This window comes from Humulus lupulus, chromosome 5 (assembly GCF_963169125.1).
Source record: "Humulus lupulus chromosome 5, drHumLupu1.1, whole genome shotgun sequence".
Lineage (NCBI taxonomy): Eukaryota > Viridiplantae > Streptophyta > Magnoliopsida > Rosales > Cannabaceae > Humulus > Humulus lupulus.
The window spans coordinates 59584597-59611127 of NC_084797.1; positions in this window are offsets into that span (position 1 = coordinate 59584597).

Below are 26531 nucleotides of genomic sequence, written 5' to 3' on the forward strand. Positions count from 1 at the left end.
ACTCTGGAAAATGAACCCGGAGGTACTAGGCTATCTGGGAGAGGATGCTGACGCCATGAGGGAGAAGTTACAGGTGTGGGATCAAGGCCCAGAGGTGTACGTCCAAACTTACAACGTTGACGAGCGTGCTGGAGCCCCTGAAGCAGGAGATCCCGGAGAGGCGGGGACCTCTGAACCTGCATGTGATGAAGTTCCACCTCCCAATGAGCCGACTCCGCCTGCCCCAGTTGGAACTGCCGACCTCGAGGCCTTGGACGCGGACACTACTGCCACCCCCAATGCTTGAAGGGGCATTATCTTTAATAATTTTTCATTTGAGTTTTTCTTTGGGGCGAAGCTCCTTGTACTCTTTTCTCATTGCAGACATATTTTCCATAATTATAGCATTCTCCTTTCTTTTCTACCGAGTTCTTTATTTATCTTTGCGTTTAGGGTAGACTTTTATACGGTAGAAACTGTTGTAGGGGCGCATGAGGTTTTGGTTCCAACGGCCAGAACCTATGCACTTCCAACTTGAAGCTCTAACGGCTGATGTCTTTTCCCACGTAGTTTCTAGGTTACGAAGGTTTCCTGGTTCCAACGGCCAGACTCCTTTCACCGTATTTCAGCTTTCCTAAGGCAAATGGCCAATCCCGGGACTTGTAGTTATACTGTTCGCTGGGATTGCTAAGGTGAGCCGTTCCATGGTGCTGGAACGGGAGTTCTTTTGGTGAGCGTCGCTAGACTTAAGGTTAGATCTTTGCGAAGAAAAACTAACTTTCGTTGCGAACCTTATGGTGGCTGACTTCAGTGACCTGGCATGGAGCCCTGCGAGGCGAGGCTCGTTTCGGTCGGGGAAATTGCCACGCCAACCATGTTCGATCCCAGGGCAGGCCTGCTGTAATCGGGGGATCGATCATATCTGCCCCTGGAGCTGATGCTTGCGAAGCGAAGCTTGCAGTGGTCGAAAAGCTCGCCATGCATTATATTGTTAGACCCGGAGCTGAAGCCTGCGAAGTAAAGCTTACAGCGGTCGCGGATCTTGCCATCTTTACTTTGTGAGACCCGGAGCTGGAGCTTGCGAAGCAAAGCTCTATAGCGGTCGCGGATCTTGCCATCTTTACTTTGTGAGACCCGGAGCTGGAGCTTGCGAAGCAAAGCTCTACAGCGGTCGCGGAATATTTTTTGAAGGACTTGCCCGGAAGTTGGGGGTGTTTCGGCGTAGCTCTCTGAACGTGCCCCAACCCCCAGTCCTGTTCATCGCTGGGCTACACAGGAGATAATTTTCATGATGCATAATGGCAGATATTTCAATAGCAATTTTCACATAAACACATAATGCACACATGACACGTAATGCAAGTAGGTTCATGGCAATAAATTAACCTAAGTTTAACAATTTAAAAATTTCAAACATAATGCTAGCACATAAGTGGTGTTCTGTGTATGTTTTGTTCAAGGGGCGTATGGCTATGCCTTAGCCATGTATACCCCCCCAAGTGAGCGTGGGGTCCGGACGTCTCCGGACCACGTGGTCACTTGTTAAAACGCAGCATTGAACACAGGGATAAAAAATGCAGTAAAAGCGGAGTGAATCTCTCCGCGTTTCATTAGATTAGCCTATTAGGCATGTGTTTTTCAGCAGGGAGGATTATCTCCACATTTTACGTTTTGCTACGTCCACCAAGGACTTTCGACCGGATAGTCCAGGGCCTACTGATAGTAACGGCGGAGGTGCTCCACGTTCCAGGCGCGTGGGACTCTAGATTCGTCGAGTCTCTTTAAGTGATACGTCCCATGGCCCGCTTTTTCTTGTACTTCGTAGGGGCCTTCCCAGTTGGGTCCGAGGACTCCCACTCCCAGATCCTGCGTAGCAGGAAATACTCTTCGTAGGAAAAGGTCCCCAACTTCGAATGTACGGCTCTTGACTCTTGTGTTGAAGTGTCGGGCTATCTTGCCTTGGTACATTTTGAGTTGGACCTGTGACTGCTCCCGGAGCTCATCGATCATGTCAAGGGACTCCTGGAGAAGGGCGTGGTTCCGGGTAGGGTCGTAGGTGTCCTGCCTATGAGAGGGGATCATAGTTTCTACTGGGATGATGGCCTCGCACCCGAAGGTCATGGAATAAGGTGTGTGCCCCGTCGAAGTCCTCTCTGTCGTGCGATAGGCCCAAAGTACTTGCGGAAGTTCTTCCGGCCAGTGAGCCTTGCAGGCTTGGAGTTTTTTCTTCAACGTGGTCTTTAAGATTTTGTTTACTGCTTCCACTTGCCCATTAGCTTGAGGTCTGGCGATTGCGGAAAAGCTTTTGATGATTCCATGTGAAGCACAGAAGTTCGTGAAATGTTCACTATCAAATTGCTTCCCGTTGTTGGACACAATTTTTCGTGGAAGCCCAAAACGACACACTATATTCCTGATGACAAAGTCCAGTGCTTTTTTAGATGTGACCGTGTTCATAGGTTCAGCTTCAGCCCATTTGGTGAAGTAGTCTACCGCGACTATGGCATACTTCACTCCACCCTTTCCAGTTGGAAGGGAACCTACTAGGTCAATGCCCCAAACGGCGAACGGCCAGGGGCTGGTCATTAAGGTAATTTCTGTAGGCGGCGCTCGCGGAACCTTGGCGTACCTCTGGCACTGCTCACATTTTCTGACATAATCCACACAATCCTTTTTCATGGTGGGCCAGAAGTATCCTTGACGAAGGATCTTTTTGGAGAGGCTCGGCCCGGAGGTATGGTCGCCACAGAAGCCTCCGTGAATCTCATGGATGATGGTGTTGATTTCGGTTCCGGCAACACACCTAAGGAAAGGTACGGACAACCCCCTTCGGTAAAGCTTTCCATCCATAACCACGTATCGGGGAGCTTGATATTGGAGCTTTCTTGCGTCAGCCTTATCAGTGGGGAGCTCTCCGGTGGTGAGAAATCTGAGGATGGGTCCTATCCAGGAGTGGGAATGGTCGATGATGGCGTTTATCCTTCGCGTCTCAGTACTGGGGGCTTCTAAGTGCCCGATGGGGACTAGGCCATATTGTTCAATCTCCGGGTCTTTTGCAAGCTTGGCCAGCGTGTCCGCGAGTGAATTCTGATCCCGGGGGACCTGGCGGATTTGGTAGCCTTTGAAATGCTGCAGGAGGCCGCGGGAGAGAGACACGTAGGCAGCCATTTTTTCGCCCTTCATCTGGTATTCTCCGGATATTTGGTTTACCACAAGTAGGGAGTCACTGTATACTTCTATTTTTTGGGCTCCGAATTCTCTGGTCAGTTGTAATCCAGCTAGCATGGCCTCGTGTTCTGCCTCGTTGTTGGATGCTGGGAACGCGAAACGGATGAAGCTCTGGAGCTGATGTCCTTGGGGAGAGATTAGGAGAACCCCTGCTCCAGCTCCTTTTTCATTGGAGGCTCCGTCTACATAGACCTTCCATGTGGGAAGTTCCGGGATAGGATCTTCCGGGAGGTCGTTCATTCCTGAGCATTCCACAACAAAGTCCGCGAGAGCTTGTCCTTTTATGGAAACACGTGGCTGGTAGTGGATGTCGAACTGGCTCAGTTCCATGGCCCATTTAAGCAATCTGCCAGAAGATTCGGGCTTCTGCAAGACTTGTCGGAGAGGGTGGTTGGTGAGTACTCTGATGGTGTGTGCCTGGAAATAGGGCCTTAGCTTCCGCGAAGCGATTAGCAAGCAGAGGGAGAGTTTCTCGATCATTGAATATCTGGACTCGGCGTCCAGTAGCCTCTTGCTTACGTAATACACAGGGAGCTGGATACGGCCGTCTTCCCGGACGAGTGCGGCACTAACGGCGTGTTTTGTCACAGCTAAGTACAAGAACAACGCCTCTCCTTCGACAGGTTTGGACAGAATGGGAGCCCGGGTTAGATGTTCCTTGAGGTGTTGGAAGGCTGCTTCGCATTCGGGGGTCCACTCGAACTTCTTGTTTCCTCGCAACACATTGAAGAAGGGGATACACTTGTCAGTGGCCTTGGATACGAAGCGGCTGAGAGCAGCTATCCTTCCGGTAACGCTTTGGACGTCCTTATGCTTTCGGGGAGAAGGCATATCTATGAATGCCTTAATTTTCTCAGGGTTGGCCTCCACTCCGCGGGAGCTGACAATGAAACCGAGGAACTTCCCAGACGAGACCCCGAAAGTACATTTCTTCGGATTCAGTTTCATTCCGTACTTTCGGATCACGGTGAAAGCTTCCTCAAGGTCGTTACTGTGGTCCCCGGAGGTCTTGGATTTTACCAACATGTCATCCACGTACACCTCCATGTTCCTCCCTAGTTGGTCCTTGAACATCCTGTTTACTAGACGCTGGTACGTCGCCCCAGCATTCTTCAAACCAAAAGGCATGACCACGTAACAGTAGACACCCTTGTCCGTGAGGAAGCTGGTGTGTTCCTGGTCCGTGACATGCATCTTGATCTGGTTGTATCCGGAGTACGCATCCATGAAGGATAAGAGTTCGTACCCGGAAGTAGCGTCTACCATCTGATCGATTCGCGGAAGAGGGAAACAATCTTTCGGGCAGGCTTTGTTTAGGTCCGTGAAGTCAATGCACATTCTCCAGGACCCATCGGGTTTCGGGACCAGAACTGGGTTGGCCAACCACACGGGATAGTGTGACTCCTGGAGAAAGCCTATGGACATCAGCTTGTCCACTTCAGCTTTGACGGCTTCGGCCCTCACTGGGTCTAACGGCCTCCTCTTTTGGCGAATTGGAGTTGCAGATGGGTCTATGTTGAGTGCGTGGCACGCAACATTAGGATTAATCCCCATCATATCAGCGTGGCACCATGCCAGGATATCCTGATTATTCTTCACAGTGGCCACGATCTTATCTCGAATGGCTGACGGCAGGTTTTTCCCCACCTGAATGACTTTGGTGGGATCTCCCGGGTTGAGGATCACCTCTTCGACTTCCTCCATCGGTTCTATCGCTTTCTCGATCCCCACTCTTGGGTCGAGTTCGTCAAAGTATGCCCCTTGAGCACCCCCAGTTTCTGGTAATTCTTCCGCCAAAGGAACGGCAGCAACAGTCTCCTGGACCGTATAGACGGATCGGACGGAGACGTTATAACAGCTTCGTGCGCTTCGTTGGTCTCCTCGAAGGGTGCCGATACGCCCATCGTCGCATGGAAACTTCAAGCATAAGTGGCGTATTGAGGTTATGGCCCCACAATCGATTAGGACCGGTCGGCCTAGGATGGCATTATACGCCGTGGGGCAGTCGACCACCACGAATGTGCTGTGCTTGAAGACACAAGCGTCGCTTTCTCCTCTAAGGGTGACTGGAAGTTGAATTTTGCCTAGTGGCATGAGTGCATCCCCATTGAACCCTTGAAGCTGGATGGGGCATGGGGTCAGGTCTGTCTCGGTTAATCCGATCGCGTGCAAGGCCGCTTTGAAGAGGATGTTTACGGAGCTTCCGTTATCGACCAAGATCCGTGAGACCTTCTTATTGGCAATCTGGGCTTCCATCACGAGGGGATCGTTGTGGGGGAAGTGCACATGTCGGGCATCGTCCTCCGTGAAGGTGATGGGAAGGTCCATCATTCGGGGACGTTGAGCAGGTGATTGAACCAAGGCGCACATCTCCCCGGTGTGTTCGAACTCCCTCAAGTACCTCTTCTGGGAGTTGCGGGTGCTTCCGGCAAGGTGCGGTCCTCCGGAAATGGTGGCTACGTGTCCGTCAACGGGTGGCGGAGCAAGGCCGGGCGGATGTGGGTTGCCAAGTCCTGGAGCCAACAAGGCAATGGGTGCCGGAGCGGTTGGAGCAGGAAGCGCTGGGAACTGAGACCCGGGAGCTTGGGGGTGACCGGCTCCAGGAGCGCTAGCGGTCCCCCTCTGTCCCGGGGAATATGCAGCTCCGTGAACTATTCCCTGTCCGGGATAGATAATGGGTATCCTCACCCACTGACCGAGGTGTCCCGCTCTTGCCAGGGACTCGATCTCATCCTTTAGCTGGAGGCACTCGTTTGTGGTGTGCCCCACGTCTCCGTGGAACTCACACCTCTTATTGGAGTCTCGCGGACGCCTTCCTCCGTGAGACACTTTCGGGGGCTTCCTGTAGTTGACCATATTACAGGTCGCCCGATAGATATTCTCTCGCGAGTCTATCAAACTGGTATACTCCGTGAACTTGGGCTCATAGTCCTTCCGGGATTTCTTTGAATGATCTCCCCGGTTGGAGTTTCTTCCGCTTCGTTTACTCCGCGATTGGCTCAAATTTCGTTCTGGGCCTTCCGCTTGCATCTGCGACAGGCCAGGAGCGATACTACATCCGGTTTGTACAGCTCCGTACCCAGAGAAATGGGTTTGACTCGGTGTCTGAGCAGACGCGGAAGGCCCATACACACTTGGAGTGAATTGGGCTCCTGGAAGCGTGAGGGCTGGTGCGGGAACTTGCGAAGAAAAACTCGGCGCAGTAACGGAAGGCGTTGGAGCTGGGGGAACTCCAAAGGCCTGCTGGTAGGCATCCTCAAGGTTGATGATTCCCTGAGCTTTTGACATGAATTCGGACAGCGTTTCTGCCCGTCTCCTTTGCATTTCCCCCCATAGCAGGGAGCCGACAGTAAGGCCCGATTGAAGGGCGATCAGCTTCATGTCATCGCTGACCTTGGTCTTTGCAGCAGCTTCCATCATTCTCTGAATGAAAGCTTTGAGGTTCTCATGGGGTAGCTGCTTGATGTTGGTTAAGGAACCAACCTCCATGTCGTGGTCTCGGGCAGCAATGAACTGCCTTCTGAATGCGGACTGTAGCTCCTTCCAACTGTGGATGGATCCGGGAGCTAATCTTTTCCACCAGTCCTCCGCGGACTTGGTAAGGGTGAGTGAGAACCACATGCATTTGGCATCTTCACTGACGCGCGCCACTTGCATCATTTTGTTGTATTTAGCTAGATGGGTGCGCGGGTCTGTCCTCCCCTCATATAATTCTATGTGGGGCATTTTGAAGTTATCCGGGAGGGACGTTTCCGCGATCCTCCGAATACATGGTTCCGGGTCCTCCTCCTCGGAGTCTGACAGGGCCCCGCTTTGCTTCCGGACTAGCTTGGTCAAGGCAGCGATTTGGTCCTCGAGTCTCTTTGTATCACTCTCAGGGAGGTCACGTCCCTGGAGCTTGTCATTAAGATGATTTCGGAGGTCCTGTCCTCGAGGCCGGGCCTTTTCTCCTTTGGCCTTTTCATACTTGGCCTCCAACCTTCTTCTTAGGTCCACCGTGGACCAGCTATCTCCGGAGTGCGCGTCCGCTGCCCGACCGTCCTGGTTGACGGAATCACTGGGGCGGTTGTTCCTTCCCCTAGGCCTGGGTGCCTTAGCACCGGGCCCTTTAGGCACAGAGTGCCCCCTTGGGGCTGAAGGACGTCTGGGCTTAGGAGCGCCAGAGACCTTCTGCGCGCGGGGGGGGGGGGGGGCACTCAGCCTGGTGATTCACGCCTTTAGGAGGTGCAGGGGCGTCAGTGCGCACAGGCTCCCCAACTTTTTATTTCCCCTTGTTAGGGGCGGCTTTGGATGGTTCAGCAGCGGCCGGATCCGGCATGGGGGCATCAGCTCCACCTAGAACAGAGGCATCCTCGTCCGAGTCGCCTAGATCTCCGAACTTGCTTTGGAGGCGCTCCATCATGCGTTGCATTTTTTCGGGGACGCGCTCCTGCTCAGCAAGCTTGACCTTAGTGACCAGCAGTTCTTCGGCTACTTGGACCAGTTCTTGGTCCTTCTCATAGTAGCAGCCGTCTTTGTAGTAACCGTCTTGGACATACTCTTCTTCGTCTTCTAAGTATGTCGTATCTTCAATACTGACCCGATCCTGGCGGGATGTCGGGTCTTCACCTTGGTAGTCCAAGGGTTCGTTTTGCACCGCATCTTCCATCATAGTATCGGGGTTGACCCTAGCATCTTTGTCAACCGCGGATTTTCTCGTAGTCACCATCTTTTTAGCACGGAGTGAATACAAGAAACGTACACAAAAAAAGAGCTGACTAACAACTTCCTACAACTCTCAATGAAAGCACCAAAATGTTTACCGAGTTTTTCGGAAACGAATACAAACAGAATAATAAAAAGATAAGAACTGTAGAAGTGCAGAAATGTAACTAAACAAACAGTGTTTTTACGTGGTTCAGGCGTTAACAAGCCCTAGTCCATGAGTCGATGTAATTATACTTGTAAAGAATTACAGTAAAATGGCTGGTGTAGAAGAACTTCACACACTCACAGTGTTTCTCTCGGGTTCTCTTGAAGAAGATGAAGCTAGAGAGATTTTAGTAGAGTTCTTGCTATGTGATTTGTTGGCCGTCCTCTTCATTGTAAAATGAGGGGGTCTTTATAGCTAGGGTTTTGGATTAGGGTTTTTCTCTACGTACATGAGTCTTAATTACACCAGCCATAAATAGGGGATACAATTACTGTAGTAGTATGGCTACAAGACTCTATGTGGGTATATTTACGTGAAAGTATGGGGAATACACAAAGTCAGCCGTCTTTTCCAAGTTGTCAGCGGAACAGTAGGCGAAAAGGTACCCTTAGGCGTGCTGGAATGTGTGCGGCTTTGACCTGTCGGGTGTGTCAGGCGGGATCCTGTGTCAGGTGGATATCATTCCAAATATGCCTCCTCCATGACTCGACCGCTTGGTCTTGTCCCGTGCGTGGCACGGAACTGTTTCCGCGAAGGCAACCTGAAGAGCTCCTCCTGGAAGGAGCTTCCCCGAAGGATATCCCTTCAGGGGTCCGGGAGAGTTGACGAGCTTCCGTGTCGCGTTTGCATGAAAGAGTAAACCGGACACTAAACGGGAGAGGTGAAGCCTTTCTGTCCATCCGCGAGCTCTGGTCACCTACCGTGAAAGACATTGATAATTCTGCTTCCCCGAGGATATCCATCTAAACACTATCCGGAAATCTGGATAACACTCCCAACATTGCAAACAAGGAAGGGTATGATACATCTGAAAGAAAGAATGATTTTTGGATTTCTAATTTGAGAAGGATTCCAAAATCGCACCAAAGCTTAGGTGGGGCCTACAAGTTTACCTTACCCTGGTATGGGTGGTGGCTTATGGGTATTATTTATGTAAATAACAAGACGGAAGATGACCGCCGATGAGATAAGTAGACTCTGGGGTTTCAGCAGAGTTCTTGGGCGAGAAAAGGGTAACGAGATTACAGTTATAAGATAAGGTCTTATGGAACAAGACTATCACTCTAATAAGAGTGTTGTTGAGGGATTAAGGTAAAGAATTAGAATCTAATGTTATGGTCAGAGATGTGGGGTTTATTATCTGATGGGTGTGCGAATAAATTTCGAGGACGAAATTGTTATAAGGAGGGGATAGTTGTAACGACCCAAAATTGCCAATAAGGCGTAAGGGCCTTGATTAGTATGCCAAGAGGGCATAGCTGGTATTTATGTGAATAAATGATTAAATGCATGGTTATGTGGCATGCATGATTATTTGAGTATATGGATATGGTTAGACGCATGTTCATGGGTATTAAATATGCATGTGGGCCCTGTTTTGGTCATAAGGGCATGTTTGTCATTTTGGCCCGTTGAGGGCATAAATGTAATTATATGTGATAAATTGTTGAGACCACATTATTATGGTGATATATTTGCCGCATGTGGCTCAAGGTGATCCTAGTGAGCGGTTTAGCGAAATAGTCACGGTGGGGATTTATACCCAACTCGAGGGAGACTGGGGGTATTTCTGGGAACTTGGGAAATATATTGGAGATTATTAGGCATTGGGGAAAATAATTGCTGATTAATTAGATGATGGGAATTAAGTGGTAAATAATAGGGACACTCGAGAAATTAGCGGGAATTAAGAACAAATGACCAAAATGCCCCTAGAATGACTAAAAGGCTTGATTTAAATGGGAGGGTAAAAGAGTCTTCTGCCTATTAAGATATATACGTGTTATATCTGATGTCTTTAGTGGAAGTTGTAGAAAACTATAGAATGAGAAGGAAAGAAGAGGAAAGGAAGAAAACAGAGCATAAAAGTCTACCTCTTTCTCCTCCAATCAGTTTGCCCATTCCTCACAATTTCTTGTGGTTTTTGGAGCTGGAAACTCAGGGAAAAGTCTAGGCAAGGTCTTAGGACTCTAATCCTTGGAGTGGCTAAAAGTTCAGCAGGATTTAGCTTAAGTTAAGGTAATGTTTAAGAGTTTGGTCTAAGTTTTCTAAATTTGAAGAAGTTGATTCTGAATTTGAGTTTTGGATGAAAATCAAGGGGCTTCAGCTTGGGGATTTTGGGAACTAAAGGCTAGAAGGGCATAGAAACAACCTAAGGTCGGATTCTCTCAATTAAGGTAACCAATTCTAACCTCAAAGTTCTAGGTTTCTGGTTTTCTGATGGTGTTCTTGAGCTCTTGAGCTCAAGTGTGATTTTTGTGTTTGATGATTTTTTCGGCTAAGCTATTGATGTTGATGGGTTGTTTTGGTTGAGTTATAGTGGATTGTAAGATCAATTTTGAGGTTGGATAAGTTTTGGAGTGGTTGGTAAAGCTTTGGCTTGGGGAAGTTCATAGGAAAACCCAGAAAACTCATTCATGTTGTTTGTAGTGCTATAGCGCTAGCCTTGGAGCGCTACAATGCTAGGCTTCTTTTCCTGGGGGGTTTTTGTCCCTGTTTGTAGCATTGTAGTGCTCACCTTGTGGCGTTGTAGTGCTACCCTGCCTCCAGAAGTGGGTTTTGGGTGTTTTTATTAGCGTTTTTTCTTGGGGGCTCGGCGGTCGAATCCACTACCCCGTTTGGTGGAATTGGGCTTCCCGAAGGCTTGGGATTGTTCCTGAAGTCGAGTGACAGAATTGAGTTAATGATGGTTCTATTTTACGGTTGTGACTAGGTTTTTGCTAGGGCTCGGATCAGGATCGTGCTCAAGTGTAGCTTCAGTTAGCCAAGGCTCTCGGAGTCATAGGTAAGAAAACTGCACCCGGTTATGTGGTTAAGTTGGGACTAAGAGTTCCCTATACTTGTATGTGAAGTAATAAGATGGTATTATGCCATGGGGATATGTGACAAATGGCCTAAGAGTGTTGGGATCAATATTTGCTCACAGGGCGTGGCTCGGCCACTGGTAGCTAAGGTTAATCAAATAATCACTGAGCTTGGCCTAAGCGTGCCAGAGTTAGTGGGTTGAACACTGGGCTCAGCCTAAGTGAGCCAAAGATAGTGACTTAGAAAAAGGGTGCAGCCTAGGGGCACTGACCCTAGATATTGTGTGAAATGTTTATTGATGTTAATTTGATGATTGTGGCATGCTCATTGTCTGGATGGTTAATTATTGGTTTGTTGACTGATATTACTGATTATGTGAATGATGCGGTCTATTGAGTATTTGATTAATGATTGTCAGTTGGTTGATTACTATTTTTGATTATGCTATGCATTAGAGTTTTCTTGCTGGGCTTCGGCTCACGGGTGCTACGTGGTGCAGGTAAAGGGCAAGGGTTGATGGTTCAACCATGAGTTGGAGAGCTCTAAGGGCGAGGTGTACATTGTCAGCTACTCGACCGCCACGGTTGAGGGTTTGTACAGGGATGGAAACCTAAAATTTATATTTTTCCATTAGAGTGGCCATGGTTATTTATATATATATATTTTGAACTTTTGTAAATATGTCTTTTAAACCCTGTTTGGGATCCCATGTACTAAATAATCATTTTATATGAAAATTATCTGTTTATGACCAAAACCTTTTCAACTTTACCTAATTACGACTTTAGGACCACATTTTCAAATATATGACTTGATTAGCAAGTCTTGCACCTTTATAATCACACAGTGTAATGGTCTTCGCTACCCAGGACGTTACACCATAGGTCGAGGCTTACGTTGTGAGCCATCATTAGAGTGTTGAAGTTCCCAATGTTGTTGGAGGGATTAGTGGTTTCGTTATATGCGGGCATAGTTGACATCTTGAAGCCAATAGGATATGGAGTTATTGCGATATGAGTAGCGAAAGGCTCGAGATCTTCATTAGAATAAAAATCTTCTATATTTTCTCTAGGCAGCTGTATCAACTGCCGAAATTTTTTCCAGTTCATTATAGTTGTATCTCGTGTCTGGGATACCACTTCCCACCACGGCTGAGCATCTTTACGCAAAACATATGTAGCACATATCACCCTATCGTGGCCTACCACCCCCATACTGTCGAGGATGGGACTAATCATGCCCATCCATTTCTCATCTCTGAATGGATCTAGTCCTCCCTCAAAAACTGGAGGGTAATATTCCTAAAATCTCCCACACAGAAATTCCCATCTGTTCTCAACCCTAGGCTGAGCCAAACATAGTTCCACTCTTCGCATAACAAAGAAAGAGGTGTTTCCTGACAGAACCTGTTGTTTTAAACACCTTATCTCTTCCTCGTGCCTCTGCAATCTTAATTGCATATTTGTAAACACTAGCTGCCAATTCTAAGGGGCAAGTGGAGGGCTTAGGCCCTAGCTAAAATTCCCAGCCTCAGTATAAACACCACTGGGTCCCACTAAATGCCTTGGGTTCATAAACTCTGATTCACTCTGTAGTCCATAACTTGACCCATTAAGCGTGATGAGCACATTCAAAAGCCTTCCTCCATAGGAACAATCACACAACACCATGTTCACATACCACTGTAGTGCTAATATACATGCCCATAAAATTCATGCATTAATAAATAACCCCTACTCTTTCAACAGAATCTCATGCTCTTAACTCTAGCATGCAGATAACACATTCATATATCACTGAGCAAGAAATCACATAACCATATCAATAGTTAAGGGCCAGACCCTATCAGAATCTCATGATTCCTAATAAGGCATGCGGGTAAAGCATTTATATCTTATTCAAGCAGTTAAACACATAACCACATAAATAGTCACCATACCCTGAGTATAGCTTGTCTTTGGTGACGAGTGTACATGCCCCGCTTGTCTACAGGAACCCTTAACCTTGGCACGCTCTGATACCAAGTTGTAACGCCCTACTACTCAGGGACCGTTACATTGTGTATTTAAATAGTCTTAAACTCGCTAAACGAGTCATTTGGGTATAATCGTGTAACTAAACGTGATTAACAGTTTAGGGTTAATTTTTGGTCAAAGATACAAATATTTCACTAAAACGTTTACGATATACATGGGATCCCAAAGTACATTTAAAAAGGTTAATTACAATGAAAAGTTACAACCTGCCGACCTATGCGGCAAAATAGGTTTTGACCCTAGTTCCTCTTTCAACCCTCGATCGTGGTGGTCCAGCAGCCGCATATGTACACATTGTCACCTAAGCTCTCAAACTCAAGGATGGTCCAACTTTCTTTTTCCTTTACCTGCACCATGTAGCACCCGTGAGCCAAGGCTCAACAAAAAAAACTTAAACATGCTCACAAGAAGTTCGTAACATATATCAAATCATATTAAGCATGCTTAGCAGTAATAACTCTACTCATGCATGCATACCATTCATATAAATGATAACAGTGTCATATGGGGACAATTGCCCTAGATAAATGATCAATGCATCATACCAGGGCCCAATGCCCAAAATACATGATTATGGAATCATACTAGGGCTCAGCGACCAACCACATGATTAATAAATCATACTGGCTCAACGTCATAGGATATGGGACAAATGAGTCACCCCGGGGCCCTTTGCCCTATCCTCTGTATAAGCAGCCTTGGAGCTGGCCCAGTGTACTTAGCGCTGAGTTTTCCATGACCATTGGTTCGAACAAGCATATGGTGCGCTCCTGGTTAGCCCTACGAAAACGACCAGTGCTCAGCGCACTATTGATGTGCTTGACTCATAAGTCAAGCCTTTCTCAATAAGATAATGCAAACAGGCATATATCATATATCAGATTTCCAAATACAAAGCATTCAACATGGTTAATCAACAATCACAAGCATAATCATAATCATGCACATTCTCAGGTGTTCATGCCCTATTCATATTCCTATTCAATAATTCGGGCCAAGCCATAATCACATGTATCATATACTGGGTGTTGTATTCATACCTTTGGTCCAAGTACAAGTTACAGATGAACAACCCTCGAGCACGATCTCGGTTCTGAGCCCCTAGCAATAACCTAGTCACAACCATAATATAGAATCCCGTCAATAACGAGTAAACACAGGCATTCAGACATAGTCCTAGCCTACGGGACATTGAATCCTACTAAATTGGGTAGTAGGATCGATCCTGAGCCCTTAGGTTTGAGTGCCAATCACTAAAAACACATTTTGGCCATTTTTCCCATTTTGAGCTGTGACTCGCTCAAGTCAGGGGATTAATGCTCTCTCTGATTGCACCCCGCGCCACAGCGTGCCTAACTGGCGGTGCGGCCCAAATAGCCCAGTAGCCAATTCTCCTCCTTCGTCAAGCTTGAGTCGCGGCACCCAAGAATAGGGTCGCGACTCGACCTGGAACTCAGCCATTTTTCTCCATTTTTTCCAACATAAAACCCTCCATAAACCTACCCAAACATATCCAAATCCCAAAAACAAAGTTCCCAATCAACTCAGCAACCCAAAACCACAAAAACCCAAGTTTCAAACAATTCAAAAACCACTCAAAACGTAAAATCCAATCAAAGCTTAAAAAATAAAAAACTTAAAACTTAAAGCTTAGATTACCTTAAATTAAGTAATTTCCTAGTTAAATCCTCCAGTTGTCAAGCTTCTAATCTTCCCTAGAATTGTTATGAATCTAACCTTGCTTGAATCTGAGTCCTAAAACTCAGGTTTCCTTCGAAAATGCTAACGAGCGTCAAAAAGAGAACGGGAGAGAGATAGAGAACTGAACGTTCTCTTTATTTATTCTATCACGTTACTTCAACCTTAAGTAACCTGAAGCTTATCCTAATCCTCAGGTACCCCAACAATGTCCCTAGGGCTAAAATAGTCAAAATTCCCAGAATTCCCTCCTGATCTCACTAACTCCAAATATATCATCAAATATTTATTTCCATTATCCAATAACCTGTTAATGTACTAAATACCCAATATACCCCTTTGACTCACTCCAAGTCAAGTATGGGTCCCGTTGTGACTTTCCCACTAGCTTGCTCCCTAGGATCGTCTCGTGCCGAGTAACCCAAATATATCCACATAATGATGTGGTCCCCACACATATATCACATATATGCCAAATATACCCATAACGAGCCAAATTACGAAAATTGCCTTTTTAATCAGAAATGGGCCAGCGTGCATATTTAATACACCTAAACATGCATATCAAGTCATATTATAATATAACTCCCATAATCATATAATGATACACATATATATTACATAATCACATAATTTCCATAAATTTCCATCCTGGCCCCCTAATCAAGGCCCTAAGTCTTATTAGGTAATTTGGTACGTTACACCACTCCTATGGCCGACTTCATCTAACTCGATAGGTCGCTTAGTCAAGCCCTGCACTGCAGCTCCCAGTGCACCAAGTTGAGCTTGAATACCCAGTGATACTAAGGATGTTCCAACTTCTTGACCACATGGTCGGTCATTTCCGACTAGCGTACTTCCATCAAACATTTCTACTTGATTATCAGGGCGGGCAGGAACTTGCCCTTTGACTAGGGGGGTATTCTTCTTGTTGCTCATGACACCTTCTAGATCCTTCCAGGGAGCATGTCCTCCTAGTCGGTCAAATGCTATACTCTTGGATCTTTGGGAGGTTTGTGGACTCTCAAATTGTTCCCTATTAGGAAGCTTATGCTGGGAGATTTGTTCTTTCCCCTTACGTTGCTGGTTGGTAAGTAGAGGTGGCTTCTCAGGACGAGTTGGGCAGTCCTCACCTTCCTTTCAATTATTTCCTTCTCTTATACCCTAAAAATACAAGCTAAATCATCTTGTTCGAGGTACAACTAGCTAAGCAATAAATGAAGGTTTATGGATCCTGGGGATGTGTATTAACTGCAAATTAAATAGCTTGAGTTTGCATCCTCAAGGTTGTCTATCAAGAGATCCTTTAGATTGCCCCAGATGTGTGTGATAGAGATCGAGGAATGTAACTTTCAGATCATCGTCATCAGGCTTCAGGCATCAATTGGGTTAGATCGCCACAACATGTAACCTCCAGTTCGTGGGACACATTCAGCCCGTGGCAGTCTAAGCGCATATGAAGGAATGCCCGCAAACTCGGAGAGTTATTGTACACAATTAATGATTTGTATCCTTCGCCTAAAAAATGTACAATATTAAGGATATTATTGTATTTTAGGAATTTAAGTATATTTTGGAAGTTACCCATTCTTGTAAGTTACCAAATATTATACAGTTACCCAATTTTGTCCATTGATCCCCTATAAATAAAGAGGAAATAGATAGTAAAAGGGACCAAATTTTGTATGCAAAAACTCTGCAAAAATTGTCTTCAACAATTTATCCAAGAGTGCCTAAACAGAATAACATTGGCTCGTGGACTAGGTGGATTTTAACCACTGAACCACGCAAAATCTCCTTGTGTTCTTTATTTACCGTTTACAAAAGCCTAATCATCTTTTTTTAGATTTCTTAATCTACTATTGGCGAAAAATTGTGTCAACAGATTGATGCTTTCATTGAGAGATAGATTAGGCTTGCAAATAGTTTCAAGCAATTTTCATCTGATAATTAGAATGGCGGTACCACAATCAATGTGCGACAATGGTTCAAAGAGATCTGGAGGCCAATGAGAATTTCATACAGTGGACCCTACTGGAGAAGGCACCTCTGTACCTCGTTGTCCTAAAATACAACCCCAAAATAAGGACGGCGACCACAGCGACATTGGCAGCTTGGCTCAACTATGGAGCCACCTCGCCCACACCAACAAGCATATTGAGGAAATTATGTCATGACTACCCCCTCCTGCAACTGATAATAATGTCAGAATGAGTGCAAGTGGGTCCCACATTACTAGATCCCACAGGCATAATCATCCCAACATAAGTCGTTCTGTTCAGACAATAACCCCGAGTTCTGTGACGTCAGAACGGACTCCCAAGAATAACCAGCTTTCTCACAATCACAGAAATGAGTAGACAACTCATGTCTCTAGAGATCTGTCCAGTTAGATGGGGCGAGCACGGACTACATTCAGGCAAGCACATGTCCCTATGAATCCTCCAAACCGGACCAGCTAGCAAGTCAAGTGTAGGGAAACGAGGAAAAATTTCCACCAACCTGAGATATTTGAGTGGATAATGGGCAACCTAGTTTGGTGTATCATCTGACACCTCCGTGGGCACAAGGTAACACATTAGCTTGCGAAAAAAAAAAAACCCAAGAAAATCCATTCCTAGAGAAGACACATATGTTTCGCGATCTCGAGATACTGGGATTCGAGTTCGCTTTAACAACCAAGTATAGTGACCTCATCCGCGAATGGTAACCTTCACTTAAGACAGCTACTGGACGGAAAGTCGGCATGAGGGTAGGTCAGAAAATGTGCGCAGTATACACTCTTGAAGGCAGGAAACCGGCCAGAAGAGTCATTTGAATCCAGCTCAGATTTTTCACTCTAACCATCAATCTGACTTACGCGATCATTTGAATGCCCAACGCGGACAGCAAGCTCACAATAACGATCTGAGTTATAATCAGAAGAGGAAAATCCATTCAATAAGGCATGAAATTTGGAACATCTCGATTAATCAAGCTCAAGCTTGGAAAGACAATAACTCAAATAACGCACAGACTGGAGTGGGAGCTAATAATCAACTCTTCAATAACGTAGAAGTGAAGGACTTAACCCTTGAGCGGCTCTCTATGATGGAAGAGCAAATGAAGTGCCTCATGTCTGAAAAAAATCAGGACAATTGTGATTCTAATGAGGAGCTCGAGCCTTTCGATCCTTACATTGTTGCAGCTCTGCATCCAATAGGATTCAAGATGTCGAACATGACTACCTATGACAGAACTACAAACCCATCAAACCACAATAGGACTTTCAATACTCTAACGAGAGTCTGTAATGTTAACATCGACTTGCAATGTATCCTGCACCCAACCACACTGATAGGACCAGCCAGTTGTGGTTTAATAAATTTAAAAGGCACTCAATCACCTCCTAGAAACTGTTGTCGATAGAGTTCAAAAAAAAGTTCCGAGCTGCGAAAGAATTACAAGTAGAAGCCAATTCCTTAGTCAATATAAAGCAACAATTGGGTGAGACTCTCAAGGTTTACATAAACTGGTTCACTAACATAGCAGCTTGAGCTAGGGCTGCTGGTGATAACTCCAAGCTTATGGCAAGAAATCACTGTGGGAGGTGAATTATGGAAAGAACTCCAAAGGAAGGGAGTAAAGAATACAGATGAGTTCCTAGCCTGAGATCAAGAATAGATAAACCTCAAGGAGGCAGAATCTGCAATGGCAAGGACTAGCCATATTCCCACTCAGCCCGCTGGAGGGGTAGCGAATACTAGAGCTACGACTCAACTCTCTACCCATAACAACCAGTCATGGAATAATGATAAGAGAACGGGAAATAATGAAGGCGAGCAAGCAGGGCCTAAGAAAAACAAAGTCGAAGACAAGTGAACTTCAATATTCACCGCGTATAGCGACATGATAGATATACGGGAACGCATATACTTGGCAAATTTGGCTAGCCTTCTATGGAAAAAACCAGAGCTCTAGAGAAATCAATAGGCAAAGAGAGACCAAGCCAAGTTTTTTCATTATCACAACGACATTGGCCACAATACTGATGATTGCTGTCAATTAAAGGATAAGATCGAGACACTCATACGAGTTGTACTGTTAGCATAGTACGCTCAAAATTGGGTAGCTAACAATCTACAAACTGTGTAAAATCCACAACTAGTTCAGGGACAACAAATGAATCCACCGCCAACTCTCCCAACTCCGGAAAACCAACTCATCCCTCCTCCTATCAAAGGAAGAGACATAGCCACGATCGGAAGCGGACCTCATTTGGCTAGCACGAGCAATGGGGCCCAAAAAAGATATATCCAGGAGCTACAAACTCATAATGGTGTAGTGTTCGCTCCAGAGCAACAACTATCAAAGTTACAAAAAATGGACAAACAACCCATCATTTTTATGAAAGAAGACACTAGCCACATCTAGTTCCCTCATGATGATCTACTTGTAATAACCATTCAACTTGCAAATCGAACAGTGAGAAGGATCTTGATCAATAGTGGGAGCTCAGTGAATGTACTATTCAGGTCCAGTCAAGAAAATATGGGGTTATCAGTGGCTGATCTAAAGGCGACCTTCACAACTCTGTATGGGTTTTTAGGAGAAGGAATGGAAGCCATTCGAATGATTGTGCTCGTTGTCACCATGGGCGATGAAGCGCGAGCTATGGAAACCAGCATTAATGACATTATAAGCCATAACCTCTGTCCCCTACTTAGCTATAATATTTCCTTCACCCATTGGGATATGTACAGTAAGGGGGGACAAGCTCATTGCCAGGAAATGCTATAGAATTTCCATGAAGGGAAGATCGCAACCTAGGTAGCAAACCATGGTACTAATTGAGGAAAACGAGGAGCCTTAGGCAATGGTGGTTATCAAGGAGATAGAAGAAACTCGAGTGGCAGTAGATGAGGTCACCCAACAAGAAAAAATTGACCCAAGCATAGGTGAAGACCGATCTGAACTCCAAGCTTTGGAGAAGCTAGAAGGGGTAATTCTCGACCCAGAAGCAACTTCAAAGGTCGTAAAGATTGGAAAGAATCTCATTGCTTAACACAAAAGGGAGATGATCAATGTAATGCCCTGGTTAGCCAAGAACGTTACACTACGTATTTTAAATAATGCTAAACTTGCTAAACGAGTCATTTGGCCATAACATGCAACTAAATGTGATTATCGGTCAAGGGTTAAAAATTTCAGTCAAAAGGAATATTTCATTAAAATGTTAAGTTGTCCATGGGATCCCATAATAAACATTTAGAAAGTTGTTTATAGTTCCAAAAGGGTAATTACAACTCAAAATTTACAACTCGCCGATCTAAGCGGCAAAAATAGAATTTAACCCTAGTTCCTATGATAAACCTTGGTCGTGGTGGTCAAGCGGCCACATATGTACACGTCGCCAACTAAGCTCGCCAACTCATGGCTGGTCCAGCTTTCCTTTCCCCTTACCTACACCACATAGCACCCGTGAGCCAAGGCCCAACAAGAAAACTTAAACATGCTCATAAGTAGTTAATAATATATCATAGAATCATAATAAGCATGCCTAGCAGTAATAACCCTACTCATGCATGCATTCTATGCAAATAAGTGACTACAATGTCACATAGGGGCCCCCTACCCTAACTAGATGACTAATTAGTCATCCTGAGGTCATGCCCTAGGATATGGGACTAATAAGTCACCCCATTCCCCTTGCCTGTCCTCTGTATAACTAGCCTTGGAGTTGGCCCACCGTACCTAGCGCTGAATTTTCCATGAGCATTGGGTCGTAAAAGGGTATAATGCGCTCCTGATTAGGCCTAACCCAAAATGACCAGAGCTCAGTGCGCTATGGTAATCCTTGACTCATAAGTCAATGCGTTTTGACCAGCGCTCAACATTATTGTCGACCTAGACTCATAAGTCAATGCTTTTTTACCAGCGCTCGGCGCTATTGTCGACCTTGACTCATAAGTCAATGCTTTTCTAAATTATTTAATGCTAACAGGCATTCATCATATAATAAATATCCAGATGCAGAGCATTCAACATGCTTAATTAATCATTCACATGCATAATCATAATCATGCACATTTACAGGGCCCATCCCCATTCAAAACAATATTCAACATTCTGGCCCAGCCTTTATCATGTACATAACGTAATGGGTGCAGTTTTCTTACCTCGGGCCCGAGTGTAAAATAAAATAAGAACGACCCTCGAGCACGATCCTGATCCCGAGCTCCTAGCGATAACCTAGTCATAACCAAGTTTAGAATCATGTAAATAACGAGCAAACACAGACTTCTGGACCAAGTCTTAGCCTCCGCGATGTCGAATTCTACTAAATCAGGTAGTAGGATCAATCCCAAGCCCTAAGTTTTGAGTTCCTGCACTCAAAACCTTCATTAACCAAAACTCCCATTTGCAACGCAATGCAACCAATTAGGACTATGGCGCCCCACCATTTAGAGTCACAGCTCTCACATCCTGAGTGCCCAGCCCCAAAACACTCAGGACATGGGCCGCAACGCAGCTTATTAGGCACTGTGGTGTTATCCAGCTTCAGAAAACCGCCTAACATCTGAATTCATGAGGGTCGTGGCACCCAAGAATAGGGTTGTGGTGCGACCTCGCAAAATCCATTTTCTCAATCAAAAATCCACTCAAAAATCACCCCAAATCTATGCCAAACTCACATTCAATCTCACAATATCCCTAGAACCTCCAAAGCAACAAAACCTGCGTATCTGATGGATCAAAAACTCACCAAATCAAAAAATCCAATTCAAAACTTAAGAAACTTAAGGAAATAGAAACAAGAAAATTCAAATCTTAATTACCTCTGATTATGTTGTTTTCCCAGTAAATCCTCCAACCATCAAGCTTCTAATCTTCCCAAGAATCATTATGACTTTAACCTTGCTTGAATCCGAGCCCTAAAACTCGAGTTTCCTTCGAAAATGCTAACAACGTCAAATGAGAGAAAAAGAGTGAGAGAACGAGAGTGTTGAACATACTTTTGTTTATAATAGGTTACTTAGGGCTCAAGTAACCTAAAGCAAATCCCAAGGCTCGGAGTACCAAAAACGTCCGCGAAGGTAAAATAGTCAAAATCCCAAGAATTCCATCCTGGTCTCGCTAACTCCAAATATATCCTCGAATATTCATTCCCATTATCCAATATCTCGGTAATGTACTAAATACCCAAAATGCCCCTTGACTCACCACAAGTCAAGTATTGGTCCCGTTGTGACTTTCCCTCTAACTTGCTCCCTAGGATCGCCTTGTGTTGAGTAACCAAAATATATCCACATAATAATGTGGTCTCACACATATATCACATACATGCCAAATATACCCATAACAGGCCAAATTACGAAAATTTCCATTTTGATAAAAAATGGGCCCACATGCATATTTAATACACCTAAACATGAATATCAAGTCATATTATAATATAACTCACATAATCATACAATGATACACATAAACAAATAATTTTCCACAATTTTCCATCCTGGCCCCCTAATCAAGGCCCTAATCCTTATTAGGTAATTTGGGATGTTACAACTATCCCCTCCTTACAGGAATTTCGTCCTCGATTTTACCTGAACAACTCAGGATACTGATTCTGCATATCTGACTCCAGTTCCCTGGTCGTTTCCTCGAACTTGCTGTTCCTCCATAATACCTTAAACAAGGGATAGTTTTGTTTCTCGGGACCTTGTCCTTCCTGTCTAGTATCTGGATTGGCTGTTCCTCATAGGAGAGATCTGCCTCAAGCTCCAGATCCTCGTAACTCAATACATGAGTCACATCTGATACATATTTCCGAAGGGCTGAAATTTGAAATACATTGTGTACGGCTGACATTGCTGGAGGTAAGGCCAATCTATAGGCCACGTGACCAATCCTCTCAAGGATCTCAAATGGTCCCACAAATTTAGGGCTCAGCTTGCCCTTCTTCCCAAATCTCCTCACCCTTTTCCATGGTGAGACTCTAAGGAAGACAGAGTCTCCCACTTGGAACTCCACGTTCCTATGTTTGGGATCAACATAACTTTTCTGCCTACTTTGAGAAGCGAGCACCGAGCTTTGTTCTTCTCAATAGCCTCATTGGTCCTCTGAACTGCCTTAGGACCCAAGTATTTCCTTTCTCCTGTCTCATCCCAATGAATGGGATATCATTTCCTACCGTAGAACATCTCATAAGGATCCACCCTAATGGTGAACTAATAGTTGTTATTGTAGGAAAAATCTATTAAAGGAAAATACTTACTCTAGGACCCTTCAAAGTCCAACACACTTGCTCGCAGCATGTCCTCTAATATTTGTATCTTCCTCTCAGATTGTCCATCTATCTAAGGATGATAAGCAGTACTAAACTTTAATTATGCACCCATAGCCTTCTGCAAACTTCCCCAAAACTTAGAAGTAAATGTGGGGTCCCAATCAGACACGATTGACCTCAGAGCCCCATGAAGGCGCACTATCTCTCTCACATAGAGATCTGCGTACTAGTCAACTGTATATGTCATCCTCACTGGTAAGAAGTGAGCTAGTTTGGTGTATCGATCCACAATGACCCACACTGAATTATGTTGACCCATAGTCTTATGTAACCCCACCACGAAATGCATCGTGATGTCCTCCCATTTCCACTCTAGGATGTCTAGAGGCTGTAATAGCCCTGTTGGTCATTGATGCACAGCCTTGACCTGTTGACACATCTAGCCAATTATTTTTTCACATTCCTCTTCATCCCAGGCCACAAATATAGTGATCTCACATCCTGATACATCTTCATGGTGTCTGTATGCAAAGAGTAAGGGGTAGTATGAGATTCGTCTAGAATCTCTCGTCTGATGACAGTGTCCTTCAGAACACAGATCTGACCCTTGTACCTTAGCAAGCCTATATCTAACACTGTATAGTCCCTAGACACTCCAGCTAGGATGTCCCCTCTGATCTTTGTCAGTTGTGGATCACCCAATTGACCTCCCTTAATTCTTTCTAACAACGTATATTGTAGCATGATATTGATCAACTAGCTCACCAACAACTCTATACCAGCTCTGGTCATATCCTCTGCCAATTCTCTGGATATCTATCTCGCACTATATACCTATCCCGAACCCTTCCGGCTTAAGGCATCTGCCACCACATTGGCCTTCCGTGGGTGATACAGGATTTCACAATCATAATCGCTCACCAACTCCAGCCATCGCCTCTGTCTTATGTTTAGGTCTTTCTAGGTAAAGAAGTACTTTAAGTTGTTGTGGTCAGTGTATGTCTCAAAATTTTCTCCATAAAGGTAATGCCTCCATACCTTTAATGCAAAGACCACTGTTTCCAACTCTTGATCATGAGTGGGGTATCTCTGTTCATACTTTTTCAACTGATGTGATGCATAGGAAATCACCTTCCACGACTGCATAAGAACACAACCCAAACTATGATATGAGGCATCACAGTATATCACGAACTTCTCCTGATCTTTCGGAAGGATCATAACTGGAGTTGTAATCAATCGCTGCTTTAGTTCCTGGAATTTGTTCTCACATTTATCTGACCATGCAAACTTCTGATTCTTGAGTGTCAGTTCAGTCAATGAAGTAGCAATCCTTGAGAACCCTTCCACAAAATGCATGTAATAACCTGTCAATCCAAGGAAGCTCCTGGTCTCTGAGGCATTCCTTGGCCTTAGCCAATCTCCGATTGCCTCAATCTTTGATGGGTCTACCTTGATCCCATCATTACTAACAATATGACCAAGGAAAGTTACCTGAGGTAACCAAAACTCACATTTCTTGAACTTTGCAAACAATCTATGTTCCATCAATCTCTGTAGAACCAACCTAAGATGTTACTCATGCTCTGACTCTGACTGAGAATAAACCAGAATATTTTCGATGAAGATGATCATAAATTGATCTAGATTATCTTTGAATACCCTCTTCATTAGATCCATAAAAGCAGCTGGGGCATTAGTCAACCCAAAGGACATGACTAAAAACTCATAATGCCCATATCTATTACGAAAGGCACTGTTCGGTATATCTCCCTCCTTGATCCACAAATGGTGATAACCAAATCGAAGATCTATCTTTGAGAATACCATCTTACCCTGTAATTGATCAAACAAATCATCTATTCTTGGAAGAGGATACTTCTTCTTAATTGTTAACATGTTCAGTTTTCTGTAGTCAATATACTTCCTCATGGAACCATCTTTCTTCTTTACAAACAGGAATGGTGCACCCCATGGTGAGAAACAAGGTCTAAAAAAACTCAAGTCTAACAGTTCCTACAGTTGTATCTTTAGTTCTTTTAACTCCTCTGGGGCCATTTAGTACAGTGCCCTGGACACTTGTTCTGTCCTTCGTGCCAGTTCAACAACAAATTCAATCTCTCTGTGTGGAGGCAACCTTGGTAAATCTTCTGGAAACACATCCAGAAACTCACAGACTAATATAGTCTCCTCTAGTCCTGCTGGTACGATCTGAGTGGTATCTACCACACTGGCTAAGAATCCTATGCAACCACCTTGCAATAGATCTCTAGCCCTCAATACATATATCATAGGTACACGGGGTCCATGCACAGTGCCAATAAATACAAAAGGATGCTCACCTTCAAGTTCAAAGGATACCATTTTCCTTCTGCAATCTATGGTTGCCCCATACTTCACTAACAAGTCCATACCCAGAATCATATCGAAGTCGGTCATAACCAACTCTATCAAATCAACCGACAACTCTTTGCCCTTCACTTTCACTGGCAATGATCTGACCCATCTCCTGCATACTACTAACTCCCTAATGGGAAATAAGGTTCTGAACCCCACAACATAATAATAACATGGTTTACACAATCTATCAATAATTCTACTAGCATCAAAAGAATGTGTAGCACCTGAATCAATCAAAATAGTATAAGGGGTTCCAACACTAAAAATCTTACCTGTGGCTACTGAAGGGCAAGCCTCAGCTTCTGCTTGTGTCAATGCGAACACTCAAGTTGGGGTCGAGCCTTTCGCCTTTCTTAGTTCTTCCTTTCTTGCCTTCGGTCAATCTTTCTTTAAGTGTCCCACTATCCCACAAAAAAAGCAGGCCTTTGCCCGACCCTCCCCTATATGGTGCCTCTTACATCTAGCGCACTCTGGAAAAGTCCTCTAGCCATCATTGCCACCCTGGCGACTTATTTGAATACCACGTGGTCTCCTGTCAAGGCCTGGAGTTGGAAAGGCATCAGGAGCCTTCCTATTCTGATCAATAGGGCCCCTGCCCCTACCTGAACTCATAAATGATGGTCCCACCCTCATAATATCTCTTTTGGTTGCATTCTCATTGCAGATCTTGTTCTTTGTGCTCTTAGCTATGAGCACCTTCTCAACAACCTGTGCATAGGTAGTCACCCCCAGCAAAGTAGTGATACAAACATCCCGGACTATCATAGGTTGTAGCCCCTAGAGAAATCTCTCCATTCTAGTCCAATTAGTGGCCACCTGTTCCCTAGAAAACTTTTCCAATCTATAAACCTTCAAGGCATATTCAGTCACTAATGTGTTGCCCTAAAGTAACGTGCTGAACTCTTCAACTTTTGCAGCCTTGATGGCATCATTATAATATTTTTCATTAAACTTAGTTCTTAACTCTTCCCCATCAAGGGCATTAATATTTCTGGTCTAGGATATCACCTTCCACCAAATTCGGGCATCTTCTCGAAACATGTTTGTGGCACAGGCCACCCTTTAATTACCAGCGACCCTCACAAAGTTTAGGATGGTGGTAACCATACTCATTTACTGTTCGGCCTTAGCCGGATCTGCACTACCCTAAAAAATGGGAGGGTGTTGTTTCCTGAACCTTTTAGAAAGAGGTTCCCATCTGTTC